Here is a 22,079-nt window from a genome sequence, read left to right as displayed (position 1 = left end):
GTCTTCTTGTTGAATTGCACCCTTTACTATTATATAATGCCCTTCTTTATCTTTTTTTATCTTTGTTAGGTTAAAGTCAATTTTGTCTAAAGTTATGATTGCAGCTCCTGTTTTTTTCTGTTTTCTTTGTTTTTTTTTTGTTTTTTTTTTTTTTTCTTTTTTTGAGACGGAGTCTTGCTCTGTCACCCAGGCTGGAGTGCAGTGGCCGGATCTCAGCTCACTGCAAGCTCCGCCTCCCGGGTTTACGCCGTTCTGCCTCAGCCTCCCGAGTAGCTGGGACTACAGGCGCCCGCCACCTCGCCCGGCTAGTTTTTTTTTTGTATTTTTTAGTAGAGACGGGGTTTCACCGTGTTAGCCGGGATCGTCTCTCGATCTCCTGGCCTCGTGATCCGCCCGTCTCGGCCTCCCAAAGTGCTGGGATTACAGGCTTGAGCCACCGCGCCCGGCCTTTCTGTTTTCTTTGTAGATTTTTCTCCATCCTTTTATTTTGAGCCTACAGATGTCATTGCATGTGAGATGGGTCTCTTGAAGACAGCATACCATTGGACTTGCTTTTTTATCCAGCTTGCTACTCTGTGTCTTTTGATTGAGATATTTAGCCCATTTACATTCAAGGTTATTATTGATAAGTGCAGATTTGATCCTGTCATCATGTTGTTAGCTGGTTATTATGCAGACTTGTTTGTGTGACTGATTTATACTTAAGTCTGTCTACTTAAGTGTGTTTTTGTAGTGGCTAGTCATGGTCTTTCCCTTCCATATTTGGTGCTCCTCTCAGGACTGCTTATAAGGCAGGTCTGGCGGGAAAAAAAAATCCCCTCAGCATTTGCTTGTCTGAAAATCATCTTATTTCTCCTTCACATATGAAGCTTAGTTTGGCCAGATATGAAATTCTTGGTTGGAAATTTTCTTCCTTAAGAATGAAATGAGGCCAGGTGAGGTGGCTCATACCTGTAATCCCAGCACTTTGGGAGGCTGAGGCAGGCAGATCACCTGAGGTCAAGAGTTTGAGACCAGCCTGGCTAACACAACAAACCCTGTCTCTACTAAAAATACAAAAATTAGCTGGTTGTGGTGGCGGGTGCCTGTAATCCCTGCTACGTGGGAGGCTAAGACAGGAGAATTGCTTGAACCCAGGAGGTAGAGTTTGTAGTGAGCTGAGATCATGCCACTGCACTCCAGCCTGGGCAAGAGAGCAAGACTCTGTCTCAAAAAAAAAAAAAAAAAAGAATGCTAAATATAGGCCCCCAATCTCTTCTGACTTTTAGGTTTTCTTCTGAAAGATCTGCTGTTAGCCTGATGGAGTTCACTTTGTAGGTAACCTGCCCTTTCTCTCTAGCTGCCTTTGACATATTTTCTTTCATGTAAACCTTGGAGAATCTGATGATTATATGTCTTGAGTATGGGGATGGTCTTGAGTAATATCTCTTAGGGGTTCTCTGCATTTCCTGGATTTGAATGTTGGCCTCTCTAACAAGGTTCAAGAAATTTTCATGAACATTATCCTAAAATATGTCTTCTAAGTTGCTTGCTTTCTCCCTGTCTCTTTTAGGGATGCCCATGAGTCATAGATTTGATCTAATCACACCATCCCATATTTCTCTGAGGTTTTGTTCATTCTTTTTTATTCTTTTTTCTTTATTCTTGTCTGAATGGGTTATTTCAGAAAGCTAGTCTTTGAGCTCTGGGATTCTTTACTCAGCTTGGTCTATTCTGCTGTTAATACTTACAGTTGCAATGTGCAATTCTTGTAGTGTGTTTTTCAGCTATATCAGATCAGTTGGGTTCTTTTACATGGAGGCTATTTCATCTGTCAGCTCCTGTATTGTTTTATTTTGATTGTTAGCTTCCTTGGATTGGGTTTTGAATTCCCCTGAATCTTGATGATCTTCATTCCTAACCATCTTCTGAATTCTATTTCTGTCATTTCAGTCATTCCAGCCCAGTTAAGAACCCTTGTTGGGGAACTAGTGTGGTCATTTGGAGGAAAGAAGACACTCTGGCTTTTTGATTTGCCAGAGTTTTTGTGCTAGTTCTTTCTCATTTGTGTGGGCTGATGTTCCTTCAATCTTTGAAGTTGCTGTCCTTTGGATGAAATTTTTTTTTTCTTTTTTCTTCTTTAATGCCCTTGGGGGTTTGATTATGGTATAAGGTGGGTTTGGTTAACTGCTTTCAATTCTAGTCCACTCCTAGGTCTTGGAGGAGCCCCTTCCAATTACTGTCTCTCTACTTGCATTTCTTTTTTGGGTGTTCTGGTCCATGGAGCTCCCTTAGGCAAGGGCCACAGTTGGCAGACAAGCTGTAACCTTGCCAGGTCAGCTCCAATCTGCTGTCTGTATGCTTCCTGGTGAAACACGAGGTTGCACCTGCCTGCAAAGTTCAGGCAGAAGCAGGACCACTGGATTGGAAACTACTGGGTGTGGCCCATCTGGCTACAGGAAGCGGGGGTGGGTGCTGTTGGCTGCACCTGTTCCAGTGCAACAGGAGGCTGAGTCCCTTGACAAATTCAGGTAGAAGTAGAGTCACGGGGCCAAGAGCTCTGGCAGGTGTGACTTGTCAGGCTACCAGTGGCTGGGGCTGGTGGGAATGCCTGCTCTGGTGTCTGTGTGCTTCCTGGGACAACAGAAGGCTGCATTTGTTGGCTGAGTTCACACAGAAACAGTACTGCTGAGCCAGAAGCTCTAGCAGGTGTTGTCCACTTGGCTGTCAGTGGCAAGGGTGGGTGTGGTCATGCGCCTTGCCATCTGGGTGCTTCCTGGGACAATAGGAGGCTGCACCCACCAGCTGAATTCACACAGAAGCGGAGCTGCTGGGCCAGGAGCTCTAGCAGTTGTTACCCACCCGGCTACCAGTGGCGGGGGTGGGTAGAGTCACTCACTCTGCTGTTCGGGTGTTTCCCAGGACAACAGAAAGCTGCACCCTCTAGCTGAGTTCACACATAAGCAGGGCCACTGGGCGGGAAGCTCTAGCAGGTGTTGCCCACCTGGCTACCAGTGGTAGGAGTGGGTGGAATGGCTGATGGAGTTCAGGCTGAAGTGAGACTGCTGGGCTAGAGGCTGGTGTTGAGGCCTGCCCAGCATGGGTGGGTGGAGCAACCTTACGGCTCCCAGGCATGGCAACTACAGCCTCTACTGGGGCTATGGCACTGGCTGGTCTGCCCCAACGCCCAAGGCTTATTATAGAGGTCCCCTTGGACTCGAGAGTTGGCCCCGGAAAACGTCTGAGTGGTTCTCTGCCTCAGTCTAGAAACGCGATGGGTAGGTGTGGGGCCCAGTGAGATTCTCCTATTCCCAGTCTTGCCCAGGTCCCTGTGGAGAGCATGAATCCCCCTGGGGGCTCTCACTCACTCACCCTGTCCTGTGTTGGAGAGGTTCTCCAGGCTCCATGCTGAACCCAGGCAGCTGGTGCCTGGCTTCACTCCTTTCTGCACTCTGTGTTCCTCTACTGCCCTAATGGGTCCCAACGTGGTTTCTCAGATATTGTCCTGTAGCTCAATGTTTGCTAGTCCTTTTGTTTCTTCTCCATAACAGCAGCACACATGAGCTGCCTCTAGTCCGCCATCTTGGCTCCACCCCCAATTCATCTCAATCATTCCATCTTGTCCTGAGTCCTGGCTTACCATTTGACATTCCACATAGATTTGCCTGTAGATTTTGGGGTTCAGCCCCCATGCCAATAATTTCTCCTTACAAATGAGCACACTGACATCTGGATTTGAGAACTCGGTTCTGTGAGCTGTAGACCCGTGCTCCACATGCCGACAGGCAGGGAGTCTGACCTGGACTACAGGGGTTCTCTGAAGTTCTGCGGGCCTGGTGAAGCCTCTCGGCAGCTCACCCCCTGGCCAGTCAGCCTTTCCTAAACATACCCGCTGCATTGCTGGGTGCCTAGTGGGAGCCTTTTTCATAAACCTCCTCAAGGCAATAACTGTCTGGAGCCGCCTCTGTAGGGCATTCCAGTTGCCTCCTATAATTCTCATTACAAACTTCCAGTTGGGTCCAGCTATGCAGAGAGACCCACACAAGTGACGCTTTGGTGATAGCTATACAGCACCTGTGGAGGTGCCCAGGGAGCAGGTGATCTTTTGTAACAGCGGTCTCCAAACGAGAGAACTTTGTGTCCTGATAGTTCACACAACCATTAGAAGGGGCACCCAGGCATGAATGGATTTAAAGGGTTCCTTTTTCCCAGGTTCTCAATCCATATGTACTTTCCTGAAAAGGATCTGCTGTAGTTGAGGACTCATGTCAAAGCTACTTTCTGGCCTCCCTTCCCAGCCTCCCTTCACCCAGTATACAAAAGGGCTCATGCTCACACAGCCCTTTGAGCCTTTGAGCCTGGCTTGGAGCAAAAGAACTGTAAGGTGCCAAAGGAAGAGAAAATTCTAAATATTTTTAAGTTGCATGATCTCTTTCATCCTCTATTGTTCAAAAATGCACCATATGTGAAAGAGAGTCCCGTGAAAATAAAGCAAAAAAAGTATCAGTGAGAAACAGTGAACACTTTTGTATCGTAATTCATCCAGGAAAGGACGGCTGCATGCCTTGTCCATCTATATTTCTTAAGATTCAGAAGCAAAATGATTTTTATAAGGCGCATATTAACATGATTACTTGAATTAAAAAATGAGAAACTTTTTCTGATAGAAAGTAATTTGATTTGGCTGATTAGTTTAACAGTGAGGACTGCCTTTGCCAGTAAGAATGTCACAGATGTTTTCCATAAATGAGTTAAGTCTGCAGCTCCAATATGTTAATGAAATACCTTTTTTTTTTTTTTTTTAGACAGAGTCTCACTCTGTTGCTCAGGCTGGCATGCAATGATGTGATCTCGGCTCATTGCAACCTCCACCTCCAGGGTTCAAGCAATTCTCCTGCCTCAGCCTCCCGAGTAGCTGGGACTACAGGCACCTGCCACCACACTCAGCTAATTTTTGTATTTCTAATAGAGACAGGTTTCGCCGTGTTGGCCAGGCTGGTCTTAAACTCCTGACCTCAGCTGATCCACCCGCCTCAGGCTTCCAAAGTGCTGGGATTACAGGCATGAGCCACCACTCCCGGCCTGAAAATACATTTAAAGCGTGTGATAGAGTAAAAGAATTTGATCCAAAAACTTTAGCAAAAATGTATTGAAATTAACATTTTTACTTCCTAAATCTTTCCTGAGCATATCAATTTAAACAAGGTGCCTCTAAGCGAAAAAATAGCAGATATAATTAATAAGCATTTGATAAGTCTTCAGAAAGTTTTGTTGGTATAATTCCAGAAACTGAGAACTTGAATGACACTTATGACTGAGTAACAGATTGGGTGGTTTCCAAGTCTTTACTTTCAACAAAACTGAAGCAAGATCTAATTAAGTTGTCACCTCATAGAGCATTGAAAATAACTTTTGATGATAGATCATTCTATGGTTTTTATTACATAATTCAGAGGTATTCAAAGAATCGGCTGGCATTCCTATAACGAAATTTCTTTCCCATCTAATTTATGCAAACTAGATTTCTCAGAGCTTGTCTAGCAAAATAAAAAATAGGGGCCGGGTGCGGTGGCTCACGTCTGCAATCCCAGTACTTTGGGAGGGCAAGGCGGGCAGATCACGAGGTCAGGAGATAGAGACCATCCTGGCTAACACTGTGAAACCCCATCTCTACTAAAAATACACAAAAATAAGCCGGGCATGGTGGCGGGCCCTTGTAGTCCCAGCTACTCGAGAGGCTGAGGCAGGAGAATGGTGTAAATCCGGGAGGCGGAGCTTGCAGTGAGCCAAGATGGCACCATGGCGCTCCATCCTGGGTGACAGTGTGAGATTCTGTCTTAAAAAAAAATAAATTTAATTTAATTTAAAAATAAAAAATAGGAAGATAATTAATTTCGAACTCAGTTCCATTCTAGCAATAAGTAGTATTCATCCACATATACAACTATTGGGAAAAATTCAGCCCTACCAACTACCATTAAGAATGTATTTCCAGGCTGGGCACGGTGACTCACGCCTGTAATCCCAGCACTTTGGGAGGCTGAGAGGGGCGGATCATGAGGTCAGGAGATCGAGACCATCTTGGCTAACACGGTGAAACCCCATCTCTACTAAAAATACAAAAAATTAGCCGGGCGTGGTGGCAGGCGCCTGTAGTCCCAGCAACTCAGGAGGCTGAGGCAGGAGAATGGCGTGAAACCGGGATGCGGAGCTTGCAGTGAGCCAAAATCGCGCCACTGCACTCCAGCCTGGGCCACAGAGCAAGACTCCGTCCCTAAAAACAAAAAAAAAAGAATGTATTTCCAATTGCGTTTTATGTTTGATAATTATTATTTAAAATAATACATATTGTTTTGATCAATTGTGGACTAATAATATCATAATAATAAATCCAAAAGAAATGTAATACTTATAGTAGTCCTGTGGTCACAGAAAATAATTTTTTAAATTAATGTCAATTTACATATGTATTTTTGTTGCAGATAAGAATGATCAGTAAAGCATAAAATGTAGCAGAATATGATTCAATGAAAAAAGTGGAATGAAAATATGAGTAGTAGAAGAAAAATAAGGTTGTAAAACTTTTTATTATTATTATACTTTAAGTTCTAGAGTACATGTACACAACGTGCAGGTTTGATATGTAGGTATACATGTGCCACGGTGGTTTGCTGCACCCATCGACTCATTCACATTAGGTATTTCTCCTGATGCTATCCCTCCACCAGCCCCCACCTGACAGGCCCTGGTGTGTGATGTTCCCCACCCTGTGTCCAAGTGATCTCATTGTTGAATTCCCACCTATGAGTGAAAACATGTGCTATTTGGTTTTCTGTCCTTGTGATAGTTCGCTGAGAATAATGATTTCCAGCTTCATCCATGTCCTTGCAAAGGACATGAACTCATCCTTTTTTATGGCTGCATAGTATTCCATGGTGTATATGTGCCGCGTTTTCTTAATCCAGTCTGTCATTGATGGACATTTGGGTTGGTTCCAAGTCTTTGCTATTGTGAATAGTGCCACAATAAACATACATGTGCATGTGTCTTTATAGTAGCATGATTTATGATCCTTTGGGTATATACCCAGTAATGGGATTGCTGAGTCAAATGGTAATTCTAGTTCTAGATCCTTGAGGAATCGCCACACTGTCTTCCACAATGGTTAAACTAATTTACGCTTCCGCCAACAGTGTAAAAGCATTCCTATTTCTCCACATTCTCTCCAGCATCTGTTGTTTCATAACTTTTTAATGACTGCCATTTTAACTGGCACGAGATGGTATCTCATTGAGGTTTTGATTTGCATTTCTCTGATGACCAGTGATGATAAGCTTTTTTCATGTGTCTGTTGGCTGCATGGATGTCTTCTTTTGAGAAATGTCTGTTCATATCCTTTGCCCACTTTTTGATGGGGCTATTTGTTTTCTTCTTGTAAATTTGTTTCAGTTCTTTGTAGATTCTGGATATTAACCTTTGTCAGATTGGTAGATTGCAAAAATTTTCTCCCATTGTGTAAGTTGCCTGTTCACTCCAATGGTAGTTTCTTTTGCCATGCAGAAGCTCTTTAGTTTAATTAGATCCCATTTGCCTATTTTGGCTTTTGTTGCCATCGCTTTTGGTGTTTTAGTCATGAAGTCCTTGCCCAGGCCTATGTCCTGAATGGTATTGCCTAGGTTTTCTTCTAGGGTTTTTATGGTTTTAGGTCTACCATTCAAGTCTTTAATCCATCTTGAATTAATTTTTGTATAAGGTGTAAGGAAGGGATCCAGTTTCAGCTTTCTGCATATGGCTAACCAGTTTTCCCAGCACCATTTATTAAATAGGGAATCCTTTCCCCATTTCTTGTTTTTGCCAGGTTTGTCAAAGACCAGATGGTTGTAGATGTGTGGTGTTATTTCTGAGGCCCCTGTTCTGTTCCATTGGTCTATATCTCTGTTTTGGTACCAGTACCATGCTGTTTTGGTTACTGCAGCCTTATAGCATAGTTTGAAGTCAGGTAGCGTGATGCCTCCAGCTTAGTTCTTTTGACTTAGGATTGTCTTGGCAACGTGGGCTCTTTTTTGGTTCCATATGAACTTTAAAGCAGTTTTTTCCAATTCTGTGAAGAAAGTCATTGGTAGCTTGATGGGGATGTCATTGAATCTATAAACACTTTGGGCAGTATGGCCATTTTCATGATATTGATTCTTCCTATCCATAAGCATGAAATATTCTTCCATTTGTTTGTGTCCTCTTTTATTTCGTTGAGCAGTGGTTTATAGTTTTCCTTGAAGAAGTCCTTCACATCCCTTGTAAGTTGGATTCCTAGGTATTTTATTATCTTTGTAACAGTTGTAAATGGGAGTTCACTCATGATTTGGCTCTCTGTTTATCTGTTAATGGTGTATAGGAATGCTTGTGATTTTTGCACACTGATTTTGTATCCCAAGACTTTGCTGAAGTCGCTTATCAGCTTAAGGAGATTTGGGGCTGAGACGATGGAATTTTCTTTTCTTTTTTTTTTTTTTTTGAGACGGGTGTCTCGCTGTGTCTCCCAGGCTGGAGTGCAGTGGCGTGATCTCGGCTCACTGCAAGCTCCGCCTCCCAGGTTCACGCCATTCTCCCGCCTCAGCCTCCCAAGTAGCTGGGACTACAGGTGCCCGCCACCATGCCCTGCTAGTTTTTTGTATTTTTAGTAGAGACGGGGTTTCACCATGTTAGCCAGGATAGTCTCGATCTCCTGACCTCGTGATCCACCCGCCTCGGCCTCCCAAAGTGCTGGGATTACAGGCTTGAGCCACCGTGCCCGGCCTGGAATTTTCTAAATATACAATCATGTCATCTGCAAACAGGGACAATTTGACTTCCTCATTTCCTAATTCAATACCCTTTATTTCCCTCTCTTGCCTGATTGCCCTGGCCAGAACTTCCAACACAATGTTAAATAGGAGTGGTGAGAGAGGGCATCCTTGTCTTGTGCCAGTTTTCAAAGGGAATGCTTCCAGTTTTTCCCCATTCAGTATGATATTGGCTGTGGGTTTGTCATAAATAGCTCATATTATTTTGAGATATGTTCCATCAATACCTAGTTTATTGAAAGTTTTTAGCATGAAGGGTTGTTGAATTTTGTCAAAGGCCTTTTCTGCATCTATTGAGATAATCATGTGGTTTTTTGTCATTGGTTCTCTTTATGTGATGGATTATGTTTATTGATATGCATATGTTGAACCAGCCTTGCATCCCAGGGATGAAGTCAACTTGATCATGGTGGATAAGCTTTTTGATGTGCTGCTGGATTCGGTTTGCCAGTATTTTATTGAGGATTTTCGCATCAATGTTCATCAGGCATATTGGTCTAAAATTCTCTTTTTTTTGTTGTGTCTCTGTCAGGCTTTGGTATCAGGATGATGATGGCCTCATAAAATGAGTTAGGGAGGATTCCCTCTTTTTCTGTTGATTGGAATAGTTTCAGAAGGAATGGTACCAGCTCCTCTTTGTACCTCTGGTAGAATTTGGCTGTGAATCTGTCTGGTCCTGCACTTTTTTTGGTTGGTAGGCTATTAATTATTGCCTCAATTTCAGAGCCTGTTATTGCTCTATTCAGAGATTCAACTTCTTCCTGGTTTAGTCTTGGGAGGGTGTATATTTCCAGGAATTTATCCATTTCTTCTAGATTTTCTAGTTTATTTACATAGAGGGTTTATAGTATTCTCTGATGGTAGTTTGTATTTCTGTGGGATCAGTGGTGATATCCCCTTTATCATTTTTTATTGTGTCTATTTGATTCTTCTCTCTTTTCTTCTTCATTAGTCTAGCTAGCAGTCTATCAATTTTGTTGATCTTTTCGAAAAACCAGCTCCTGGATTCATTGATTTTTTGAAGGGTTTTTGTGTCTCTATCTCTTTCAGCTCTGCTCTGATATTAGTTATTTCTTGCCTTCTGCTAGCTTTTGAATTTGTTTGCTCTTGCTTCTCTAGTTCTTTTAATTGTGATGTTAGGGTGTCGATTTTAGATCTTTACTGCTTTCTCTTGTGGGCATTTAGTGCTATAAATTTCCCTCTACACACTGCTTTAAATGTGTCCCAGAGATTCTGGTATGTTGTGTCTTTCTTCTCATTGGTTTCAAAGAACATCTTTATTTCTGCCTTCATGTCGCTATTTACCCAGCAGTCATTCAGGAGCAAGTTGTTCAGTTTCCATGTAGTTGTGTGGATTTGAATGAGTTCTTAATCCTGAGTTCTAATTTGATTGCACTGTGGTCTGAGAGACAGTTTGTTGTGATTTCTGTTCTTTTACATTTGCTGAGGAGTGCTTTACTTCCAATTATGTGGTCAATTTTAGAATAAGTGCAATGTGGTGCTGAGAAGAATGTATATTCTGTTGATCTGGGGTGCAGAGTTCTGTAGATGTCTATCAGGTCTGCTTGTTGCAGAGCTGAGTTCAAGTCCTGGATATCCTTGTTAACCTTCTATCTCGTTGATCTGTCTAATATTGACAGTGGGGTGTTAAAGTCTCCCATTATTATTGTGTGGGAGTCTAAGTCTTTTTGTAGGTCTCTAAGGACTTGCTTTATGAATCTGGGTGCTCCTTTATTGGGTGCATATATATTTAGGATAGTTAGCTCTTCTTGTTGAATTGATCCCTTTACCATTATGTAATGGCCTTCTTTGTCTCTTGATCTTTCTTGGTTTAAAGTCTATTTTATCAGAGACTAGGATTGCAACCCCTGCTTTTTTTTTTTTTTTTCCTTCCATTTGCTTGGCAGATCTTCCTCCATCCCTTTATTTTGAGCCTATGTGCATCTTTGCATGTGAGATGGGTCTCCTGAATACAGCACATTGATGAGTCTTCACTCTATCCAATGTGCCAGTCTGTGTCTTTTAATTGGGGCATTTAGCCCATTTACATTTAAGGTTAATATTGTTATGTGTGAATTTGATCCTGTCATTATGATGTTTGCTGGTTATTTTGCCCGTTAATTCATGCAGTTTCTTCATAGCATCAATGGTCTTTACAATTTGGCATGTTTTTGCAGTGGCTGGTACCAGTTGTTCCTTTCCATGTTTAGTGCTTCCTTCAGGAGCTCTCATAAGGCAGGCCTAGTGGTGACAAAATCTGTCAGCATTTGCTTGTCTGTAAAGGATTTTATTTCTCCTTCACTTATGCAGCTTAGTTTGGCTGGGTATGAAATTCTGGGTTGAAAATTCTTTCCTTTAAGAATGTTGACTATTGGCCCCTACTCTCTTCTTGTGGGTTTCTGCCGAGAGATCTGCTGTTAATATCATGGGCTTCCCTTTGTGGGTAACTCAACCTTTCTCTCTGGTTGCCCTTAACACTTTTTCCTTCATTTCAACCTTGGTGAATCTGACAATTATGTGCTTTGGGGTTGCTCTTCTCGAGGAGTATCTTTGTGGTGTTCTCTGTATTTCCTGAATTTGAATGTTGGCCTGCCTTGCTATGTTGGGGAAGTTCTCTTGCATAATATCCTGAAGAGTATTTTCCAACTTGGTTCCATCCTCCTTATCACTTTCAGGTACAGAAATCAATCAAACATAGATATGGTCTTTTCACATAGTCCCATATTGCCTGGAGGTTTTGTTCATTTCTTTTTACTCTTTTTTCTCTGACCTTGTCTTATCACTTTGTTTCATTAATTTGATCTTCAACCACTGATACCCTCTCTTCCACTTGATCAAATCGGCTATTGAAGGTTGTGCATGCATCACAAAGTTCTCATGCCATGGTTTTCAGTTCTATCAGGTCATTTAAGATCTTCTCTACACTGTTTATTCCAGTTAGCCATTCGTCTCATCTTTTTTCAATGGTTTTACTTCCTTGAGATGGGTTTGAACATCCTCCTTTAGCTTGGAGAAGTTTGTTATTACTGACCATCTGAAGCCTACTTCTGTCAACTCGTCAAAGTCATTCTCCATCCAGCTTTGTTCCTTTGCTGGCAAGGAGCTACGATCCTTTGGAGGAGAAGAGGCAGTCTGATTTTTAGAATTTTCAGCTTTTCTGCTCTGGTTTCTCCTAATTTTTGTGGTTTTATCTACCTTTGGTCTTTGATGTTGGTGACCTACAGATGGGGTTTTGGTGTAGATGACCTTTTTGGTGATGTTGATGCTATTGCTTTGTTTGTTTTCCTTCTAACAGTCAGGTCCCTCAGCTGCAGGTCTGTTGGAGTTTGCTGGAGGTTCATCCCAGACTCTGTTTTCCTGGGTATCACCAGCGGAGGCTGCAGAATAGCAAATATTGCAAAACAGCAAATATTGCTGCCTGATCCTTCCTCTGGAGACTTCATCCCAGAGAGGCAGCCGCCTATATGAGGTGTCTGTTGGCCCCTACTAGGAGGTGTCTCCCAGTTAGGCTACGTGGGGGTCAGGGACCCACTTGAGGAGGCAGTCTGTCCGTTCTCGGAGCTTAAACGCTGTGATGGGAGAACCACTGCTGTCTTCAGAGCTGTCAGACAGGGACTTTTAAGTCTGCAGAAGTTGTCTGCTGCCTTTTGTTCAGCTATGCCCTGCCCACAGAGGTACAATCTAGAGGCAGTAGGCGTTATTCAGCTGCAGTGGGCTCCACCCAGTTGAAACTTCCCAGCTGCTTTGTTTACCTATTCAAGCCTTAGCAATGGCGGACACCCCTCCCCCAGTCAGGCTGCCGCCACACAGTTCGATCTCAGACTGCTGCACTAGCAATGAGCAAGGCTCCGTGGGTGTGGGACCCACCGAGCCAGGCATGGGAGAGAATCTCCTTGTCTGCCAGTTGCTAAGACCTTGGGAAAAGCACAGTATTTGGGTGGGAATGTCCCATTTTTCCAGGTAGTCTGTTACGGCTTCCCTTGGCTAGGAAAGGGAAATCCCTCGCCCCTTGTGCTTCCAGGGAAAGGTGATGCCCCACCCTCCTTCAGCTAACCCTCCATGGGCTGCATCCACTGTCCAACCAGTCCCAGTGAGATGAACCAGGTACCTCAGTTGGAAATGCAGAAATCACCCATCTTCTGCGTTGTTCACACTGGGAGCTGCAGACCGGAGCTGTTCCAGTTGTAAAACGTTTAACTGTTAAAGAAGAGTTCGGGTCTTTCTTAGTGGATGATTATATTAATAAATATCAAATTGCTCTAATATAAGACTGGAGTGCAGTGGCGCAATCTCGGCTCACTGCAACCTCTGCCTCCCGGGTTCAAGTGATTCTCCTTCCTCATCCTCGGGAGTAGCTGGGACTACAGGTGTGTGCCACCGTGCCAGGCTGTTTTTTGGTACTTTTAGTAGAGATGGGGTTTCACCATGTTGGCCGGGCTGGTCTCCAACTCGTGAACTCAAGTGGTCTGCACACCTAGGCCTCCCAAAGTGCCAGGATTACAGGCATGAGTCACTGCCCCTGGCCCAACAGATATATTTAAAAGCCTGATGTAGGCTGGGACTACAGGTGTGTGCCACATTTTGAGAGGCTGTAAACCCAACATTTTGAGAGGCCAAGGCAGGAGGATCCCTTGAGGCCAAGAGTTCAAGACAAGCTGAGGCAACATAGTGATACTGCTTCTATGAAAAATAGAAAAATTAGCCAGGCATGGTGTCATGTGCCTGTAGTCCTAGCTACTAGGAAGGCTGAGGTGGGAGGATTCCTTGAGCTCAGGAGTTTGAGGTTACAGTGAGTTATGATCACACCATTGCACTCCAGCCTGGGCAACAGAATGAGACTCTGTCTCTTGGGGGGAAAAAAGCCTGTTGTAAGAGTTTAAAATGTCAGTATTTGAAGAAATAAGAAATCCTTATCTTTTGAACTATTTATATTCCAGGTGAATAATTTTAGATATCAACTTAAAAATGTGAGAGGAGGCTGGGAACAGTGGCTCACACCTGTAATCCCTGCACTTTGGTAGATGGAGGCAGGAAGATCACTTAAGCCCAAGAGTTGAAGACCAGCCTGAGCAACATAAAAGATCTTGTCTCTACCAAAACTTTAAAAAGTAGCCAGGTGTGATGGCATGTGTCTGCAGTCCCAGGCACATGAGACTACTCGGGAGGCCAAGGCCCAGTTATTCAGGAGGCTGAGGCAGGAGGATCACTTGAATCCAAGAGGTCAAGGCTGCAGTAAGCTATGATGGTGCCACTGCACTCCAGCCTGGGTGACAGAGCAAGACCGTGTCTTTAAAAAAAAAAAAAAGAGTATGGGCGATTCCTCAAGGATCTAGACCCAGAAATACCATTTAACCCAGCAATCCCATTACTGGGTATGTACCCAAAGGTTTATAAATCATTCTACTATAAAGACACATGCAGCCAGGAGCAGTGGCTCACACCTGTAATCCCAGCACTTTGGGAGGCTGAGGTGGGCAGATCACAAAGTCAGGAGTTCAAGACCAGCCTGGCCAATATAGTGAAACCCATCTCTATTAAAAATACAAAAAAAAAATTAGCCCAGCTTGGTGGTGGGCACCTGTAGTCCCAGCTACTTGGGAGGCTGAGGAGAATCACTTGAACCCGGGAGGTGGAGGTTGCAGTGAGCCGAGATCATGCCACTGCACTCCAGCCTGAGTGACACAGCGAGATTCTGTCTCCAAAAAAAAGAAAGAAAGAAAGAAAGAAAGACACATGCACACATATGTTTATTGCAGCACTATTTACAATAGCAAAGACACTGAACCAACCCAAATGCCCATCAATGATAGACTGGATAAAGAAAATGTGACACATATACACCATGGAATACTATGCAGCCATAAAAAAGAATGAGATAATGTCCTTTGTAGGGACATGGATGAAGCTGTAAACCATCATCGTCAGCAAACTAACACAGGAACAGAAAACCAAATAGTGCATGTTCTCACTCATAAGTGGGAGTTGAACAATGAGAACACATGGACACAGGGAGGGGAACATCACACACCGGGGCCTATTGGGGGCTGGGGGGCAAGGGGAGGGAGAGCATTAGGACAAATACCTAATGCATGCCGGGCTTAAAGCCTAGATGACAGGCTTATAGGTGCAGCAAACCACCATGGCACATGTATTACTGTGTAACAAACATGTACCTTCAACACATGTATCCCAGAATTTAAAGTAAAATAAATAAAAATAAAAAGTGAGAGCGGACACATAGTTTTGGGACATGCTTTTTGCCTATTTCAGAATAAAACTGTGTGCAGACTACCACCTGGAGTAAGGAGAAATGCCTTGAGCCCTGAGCCATGGTGGCAGGTGGCCAGGAAGATGGCAGAGGCAGGTAGCCAAATAGACAGCCCCAGAAGTCAGGGCGAACAAGGGGCCCATCGGGCAGATTCCAAGCCCTTCCCTCTCCCAGAGCCTTCCTAAGTCTTCAGTCCTGGGATTTGCCCACCAGCGTCAGGGTGGGACGTCTTCCGAGGAAGGGGAGGAGGAGCGCAGGGAAGGTCCTGCAGGCACGGAAGCTGGTGCCGTACCCAGAGCTGAACTACTCCAGCTCCTTGGTGGGAAAAGTATCAACCTTGGTGCTGCTCCAGACCATGAGTCACCCCCGAGCTGTTGGGCTGCCCAAGCTTGGGCTTGGAATTAGAGAAGCTGCTGCCTCAAGGTGACTCAGCAGAACTTCACAGAACCCTCTGGAGGAGCTGGGCGCCCACTGGATGAGAGATTATCCCCCCAAACCCATTTAACTATCAGGATGAGCAGCAGCAACTGCACATTCAGACCAGCTGGGTTTCTGGGCACAGGCCTCCACCCATGCCTAACACAGGGACATTGTTTGTTCTGCTGAAACATGATCTTTTTGGGAGACGTTTGAAGCCAGAAAAGTGGGGGACTGTGGAAACAGACACTGCAAATTACCACCCAAACCGAAAATTTGGATCTTGAAAGAAAGGGGATTACAACAGGGGATGCTTTGTTTCAAGAAAAGCAAACTTTTTTGTGGGGTTTCCAACAGACCTATTGCTGCCCCTTTTGGGGAATCAGGCACTCAGAGATGGAGACCACCTTCGCAGCACACAGGGAAACCTCATAAGCTCCGCACCATATGTGGCGATCCCTCTTTTCCGCTCCTGCTGTGAGGCCCAGCTACCCATGGTCCCCTTCCTACCCTCCACTTCTCCTTGTCAGCCTTCAGGTGGGAGGGGTGATGAGACAGCCTGGGTTCTGGTGGCTGCTCTGCTGTGGACGAGCTCTGTGATCCTCGATGAGGCCTTTACCTCTCTGAATCTCTTTTCCCACCTGAAAATGGAGCGCATCACCTACCTGACTCTTTGGGACATTGTGAGTCTCAAGTAGGCACTGCCACATCCAAGCACCTTTCCCCAGCCTGAGGCACTCTCCCCTCTTACACACCCACAGCCTTTAGAGGTCCCTTGGGCGCCCATCCCTACACCTCTTCACCCTCCCCCAAGGGCTGCACTGCGCCTTCTCTGCCCACCACACAGCTGGCACAGAGCTGGACACAAGATGGTCACCCCTTCACCCCAAATGTGGGTTATCTGCCCCTAAGGGAAAGCTGCACTCAGCCACCTTCCTGCCCTGGGACAGAAGCAGCATCCAGAGTTACCCAAGCCCAGGACACAGCCTGTCAGACCCCCTGCAGGGAGGGACGCGGTCACCACAGCCTGGGCCTGAGGGGTGCAGGGAGGAACTTGGGCCACCACAGCCTCCGGTTGAGGGGTGCAGGGAGGAATATGCCCACCACAGCCTCGGCTTGAGGGGTGCAGGGAGGAACGCGGCCACCACAGCCTCAGGTTGAGGGGCGCAGGGAGGAATGTGCCCACCACAGCCTCGGCTTGAGGGGTGCAGGGAGGAATGCGGCCACCACAGCCTCAGGTTGAGGGATACAGGGCAGGTCGTTGCCCCTGAGGGCCAAACTTGTGTAACATATTGAGATTACTTTGATCATTAGATTTCTAAAATGAACAAACAGGGCACACCCACATCCCAGGCAATGGGCCTGCCGATCCTTCCTGCCCAGGACATAAAATAGTCCCTCCCCGAGCCAGGCCTGCAGGGGCAGGCAGCACCGAGACAGGAAGCGCAGGCACCCCAGTGCTGACGGAGGGAGGGAGACCGCAGCAGGATGGCTCCAGGTGGGGCTTCCGTCCTCCTGGGCTGGGCATCCCCGTGCTCTCAGAGCCACCAGTCCCAGAAAGGTGGGCTAACTCCCTGGGAGAGGGACCGTCTGCGGGCCCTGCTCTGCCTGGGCCCGGGACAGCGCATTATGTAATATTTTAGTCCCATTCTTGCCTAAGACGTGAATCTCGATTTCTTTCATTCCAAAGCCGCTCCACAAATCCCTCTTCACAGCCAGAGAAGACGCAGGGAGCAGCAATGGCTGGGGATGTAGCTAGGGAAGCCAGACGGGCAGTGAGGACGGTGAGGGGCGGCAGACAGAGAACGGGAGGTGGAGACGGGTGATTTCTGGAGATCCTAATTTGGAAAAGGGGGTTCCTTTCAAATCTGTCCCAGTTTTCACGCCTTTCTTCCATCCCTCCACTCCCGTGTCCTCATGTAAAATGTTGGCTGTGCATTTTGACAAGCTAGGAGGACCGGAAAACCTCTACATGAAGGAGGTGACCAAGCCGAGCCTGGGGGAGGGTGAAGTCCTCCTAAAGGTGGCGGCCAGCGCCTTGAACCGCGCGGACTTACTGCAGGTACCCAGTCACTGTGGGGTGGGGCACTAGGGACCAGGGCCTGCTCCTGGGGCAGAGCTGCTTGGGTCAGGAACTGACTGACCGTCAGCCAGTTTTGAAGGGAGCTGGGCAGAGCTGGGCCAGCATGGCTAGATGGGTGGCATGGATTCTTGGTGTCTGTGTCAGATTCAGGAGCAGGACTGCAGCACCTGCCATCGTGCCCTCAGAGCCGGCCGGAGATACCCCCTTACCTAGCCCCACCCCTGGGGCCATGCTGGGAGAGTGGGCACAGACATCAGCAAGGAGAGGTGCTGCGGGTTGTTTTGTGCTCACTCTGTGCCAGGCACTGTGCTCAGTGGATGTTTTAATTTGAGCCTCACAACCACCCAAGGAGATGGGTCCTTGTGTCTCCATTCCAGTAATGAGGAAAGTGTGAATGACGCCCGGGAAACTGCATAAGCCAGAAGCCTGGGATTGACCCCAGGTCTCTCCACTCCTCATCCGCTTCATAAGCCTAGGTCTCTGAGCCTCCCTTGTAGAAGATCTCCAGTCAGCCCTCTTCTCCCCACTGCTCCATCCAGGGCCACGCCAGTTCCATTTTACCCGGATGCTCGCAGTGCTTCCTTCAGCCCCCTCTCCACGTGGCAGCCAGAGCGACCCCCAGAGAGACGGCGCACTTAGGACGAAATGGAAACTGTCTGCTCGCTATGGGGCCCTGCTGGTTGGGCTGCTGACACCTCCTCCCCCTGAGCAGTAGCTCCTGTGCCTTGCTCAGCACCCTCCAGCCGCACTCCACGTGCCTGCCTGCCCTGAGCTTGCCCTTCCCTCTCCCTGGGATGCCCTTCAATCATTCTTTGTATGTCTGGCTTCTCCTCTCATAGCAGCCAGTTAGTTCCCACAAATCTGGTTTGTGTGTGTGCGTGTGTATGTGATTATGTGTGCACGTGTGTATGTGCGTGTGTGTGCGTGTGTGTACGTGCGTGTGTGTGCGTGTGTGCATGTGTGTATGTGTGTACTTCTTTAAAGTCTGTCTTCCCCCACTAGACTGTAAGTTCCACCAGGACAGAAGCAATCTGCTCTGCCTACCACAGGGCCTGACACATAGTAAGCATGTGTAGTATTTGATATAAGACTGAATAAATGGCAGAGACAGAATTTTAACCCAGATCCATTTGGCTCCCAAGTCCAGACAGCTGGCTCTCAGGAAGAAAGGGATTAGTGTGCACTTGGGAAGTGTGAGAGCAGAGGGTCCCAGGCCCCTTTATTTGGAGCCTGTTCTGATCCAAGTCCCAGGTTGGGTCAGGCAGCAATGAATGCAGCCCCTCGCAAGCCGTGGTCTGAGTCCCTGTGCCCCAGAGCCAAGCCAGCACCCTTCCTGACTCCCCTTCATCCCAGCTGGAGAGAATCAGAGAGCCAGTTTGCATGACATCCCTGTTGCAGATCCAGTTTCTAGCTGGTAAAGACGGCACGATAGCCCACCTTCTTGTGGAAGCTGAGTTCAGAGTAGGAGAAACAAGGGCTGAGATGGCAGGATGTCCCCTCGCCAGCCCCACCTCTCAGGGTCTCAGACCTCAGCAAACTGCACTCTATGCCTCCTCCCAGCTGCCTCAGCCCCCTGACTCACGGCACTATCTGCCAGGCTAGGGGAGTGTCAGGGGAGACCTCCCGGATGGGCTGTCTCCGGGGTGAAGTTGTTTCTGCAATTACTGTTATTTGGAGACTACCTGAATTTTCTCCCACCCTAGAATTTACTCCCACCTGCAGTAGACTCCAAGCCAAAATCCACCTTCTCTCTCCAGCAACAGGGAGGGCTGACATTTAACCCCTCTTATCAGACTCACTTACTGTGAGCCCCTCCCTCTACAGAGACAGGCCAGTATTCCCCGTCCCCAGAAGCCAGCAACAAAGCAACATTTTGGGCATCTAGACACATGGCAAAACTGGGGCCTGGCTGCCGGGGACACTGGAAGATTGGGGATGCAGCCATGGCTCTGCTGCCCGGTGGGGGCCAGGCTCAGTACGTCACTGTCCCTGAAGGGCTCCTCGTGCCTATCCCAGAGGGACTGACCCTGCCCCAAGCTGCAGCCATCCCGGAGGCCTGGCTTACCGCCTTCCAGCTGCTGCACTGTGTGGGTGAGGAGGACCCCTACCCTGTAGAGATCCCCTCCCACTAGCCCCGCCCTGTCACCTGAGGCCAACTGCTGACCCCAAACCATGCATCTGCTGGCCCTGAAAATGTGAGCCTTTCATCAACACCCTGACATGCCCTAGCCGCTAATCCCAGAGCTAGCCCAGACATGTCCCCCATGGAGACAACTACAGGCAGTTTTTTATTTGTTTCATTTTGTTTTTGAGACACGATTTCACTCTATTGCCCAGGCTGGAGTGCAGTGGTGCGATCGTGGCTCACTGTAGCCTTGACCTCCTGTGCTCAAGTAATCCTCCCACCTCAGTCTCCCAAGTAGCTAGGACTGCAGATGTGGACCACCATGCTCAGCTAATTTTTTTATTTTTTGTAGAGATGTGGTCTCCTTATATTGCCTAGGCTGGTCTTAAACTCCTGGTCTCAAGCAGTCCTCCTTCCTTGGCTCCCAAAGTGCTGCGATTTTAGGTGTGAGCCACCACACCCAGCCTATGGGCAGTTTTATGACCAATATGAGGCAAAAGCAAGGTTCTCAGAGCAGTTCCAGCTGCTTGTCCCATCCCCAGAGGGGAGGAAACTGTCCTTCTGCTTAGGTCCCTCACAGGCAGTGGAGGAGATGCTGTTGGTTAATTCCTCACACAAAAAGGTATCAGAGTAGACCAGACATGTGGCCTGGGGACCTCCCTATCCCAAGAGCTCTGGACATTTCTAACTCTGTCCCAGGAACTCTGGACAGTTCTAACCCTGGCTCAGGAGCTCTGGACAGTTCTAACCCTGGCTCAGGAGCTCTGGACAGTTCTAACCCTATCCCAGGAGCTCTGGACAGTTCTAACCCTGGCTCAGGAGCTCTGGACAGTTCTAACTCTGTCCCAGGAGCTCTGGACAGTTCTAACCCTGGCTCAGGAGCTCTGGACAGTTCTAACCCTATCCCAGGAGCTCTGGACAGTTCTAACCCTGGCTCAGGACCTCTGGACAGTTCTAACCCTGTACCAGGAGCTCTAGACAGTTCTAACCCTGGCTCAGGAGCTCTGGACAGTTCTAACCCTATCCCAGGAGCTCTGGACACTTCTAACCCTGGCTCAGGAGCTGCCTTCAGGACAGTTGTGACACTCAACCCACCCCGTTCGATGGATTAATCTTGCCCAAGCCCAGCCCTGGCCAAGGCCCCTGCTGCTATAAAACCTCCGATGGCTCCTCACGCTCAGCGCCCTCCATGACTCAGGCCCCATGACCTTCAACCTGGTCTCTCCTCACACCCTCAGGGCACAGAGGGTTTATGTTTCCAAAGCCAACCCTGCGCCCTCCCATCCCCACGCCCTCACTGGCTCAGGATGCTCTGGTGTTGTTGCTACAGGAGGAGTGCAAGAAGGGGAGACCATGCTTATCCATGCCAGCATGGGCGATGTGGGCACAGCTGTCATCCAGCCGACCAGGCTGTTCAACGCCGTCCCCCCAGTGACCATGAGCTCCAAGGAGAACATTCAAATGGCGCAGAAGCTGAGAGGCTGGGTGCTGCAGCTGGGTTCGATTATAAGAAGCAGGGCTTCTCTGGGGGCTCTGAAGGCCACACAGGGGATGTGTGTGTGTGTGTGTGTGTGTGTGTGTGTGTGTGTGTGTGTGTGTATGTGTGTATGTTTGGAGTTTTGTCCATGTGTTTGGAGGGGGTGTGTGTGTGTGTCTTTGGAGGGTATGTGTGTATGGGCCTGTGTGTTTGCAGGGTGTGCGTGTGTGTTCAGGCCTGTGTTTGGAAGGTGGGTGTGTGTGTGCATGTGCATGGGCCTGTGTGTTAGGAGAGTGTGAGGGGGGCCTGTGTGTTTGGAGGGTGTGTGTGTGCGCATGCATGTGTGTGCGGGCCTGTGTGTTAGGAGGGTATGTGCATGTGTGTGTGTATGTGCATGTGCACGGGCCTGTGTGTTTGGAGGAGAGCCCAAGCTGATCCTGACTCCCTGGCTTAACCCTCCCTCTCTTATCCTATCCTCTCCCCTTTTGTAACCTTTCCTCCTCCTTTCTCTCCTCTATTAGTAGCTATCTATTGCTGCATAACAAATTACCCAAAACTTAGTGGCTTAAAACAATGCATATTATTATCCCCACCATTTCTGTGGGTCAGGAATCTGGGAGCAATTCAGCTGGGTCCTTCAGCTCCAGGTCTCTCTCAAGGCATCAGCCAGGCCTGTGGTCATTGCCAGGCTCACCTGGGGAGCAATCGGCCTGCAAGTTCACTCTCATGGCTGTCACAGGCTTCAGGCTCTTGTCAGATGTTAGCCAGAGACATCAGTTCCTTGACATATGAGCCTTTCCGTAGGGCAGCATGAAACATGGCCAGTGGTTTCCTTCAGAGAGAGCAAGCAAGAGTGAAAGAAAGTATCCCATGTCCCTTAGGGAAGCCAC

At 47.3% G+C, this 22,079-nt stretch overlaps 1 protein-coding gene across 1 annotated transcript in view; it reads right to left on the bottom strand.

Annotated features, from left to right (window-relative positions):
- The window catches only part of LOC105479818 (family with sequence similarity 228 member B), a 110,965-nt gene that overhangs the window by 67,682 nt on the left and 21,204 nt on the right, over positions 1 to 22,079 (bottom strand). The window contains 1 exon segment of the mRNA XM_071076287.1: positions 12,928 to 13,016. The gene's annotated coding sequence lies outside the window, so the exon portion shown is untranslated.

Source organism: Macaca nemestrina, chromosome 13, assembly GCF_043159975.1.
Source record: "Macaca nemestrina isolate mMacNem1 chromosome 13, mMacNem.hap1, whole genome shotgun sequence".
NCBI classification, from domain to species: Eukaryota; Metazoa; Chordata; class Mammalia; order Primates; family Cercopithecidae; genus Macaca; species Macaca nemestrina.
Note: the sequence above shows the minus strand (reverse complement) of the source record. Positions and strands in the feature narration are given on the sequence as shown.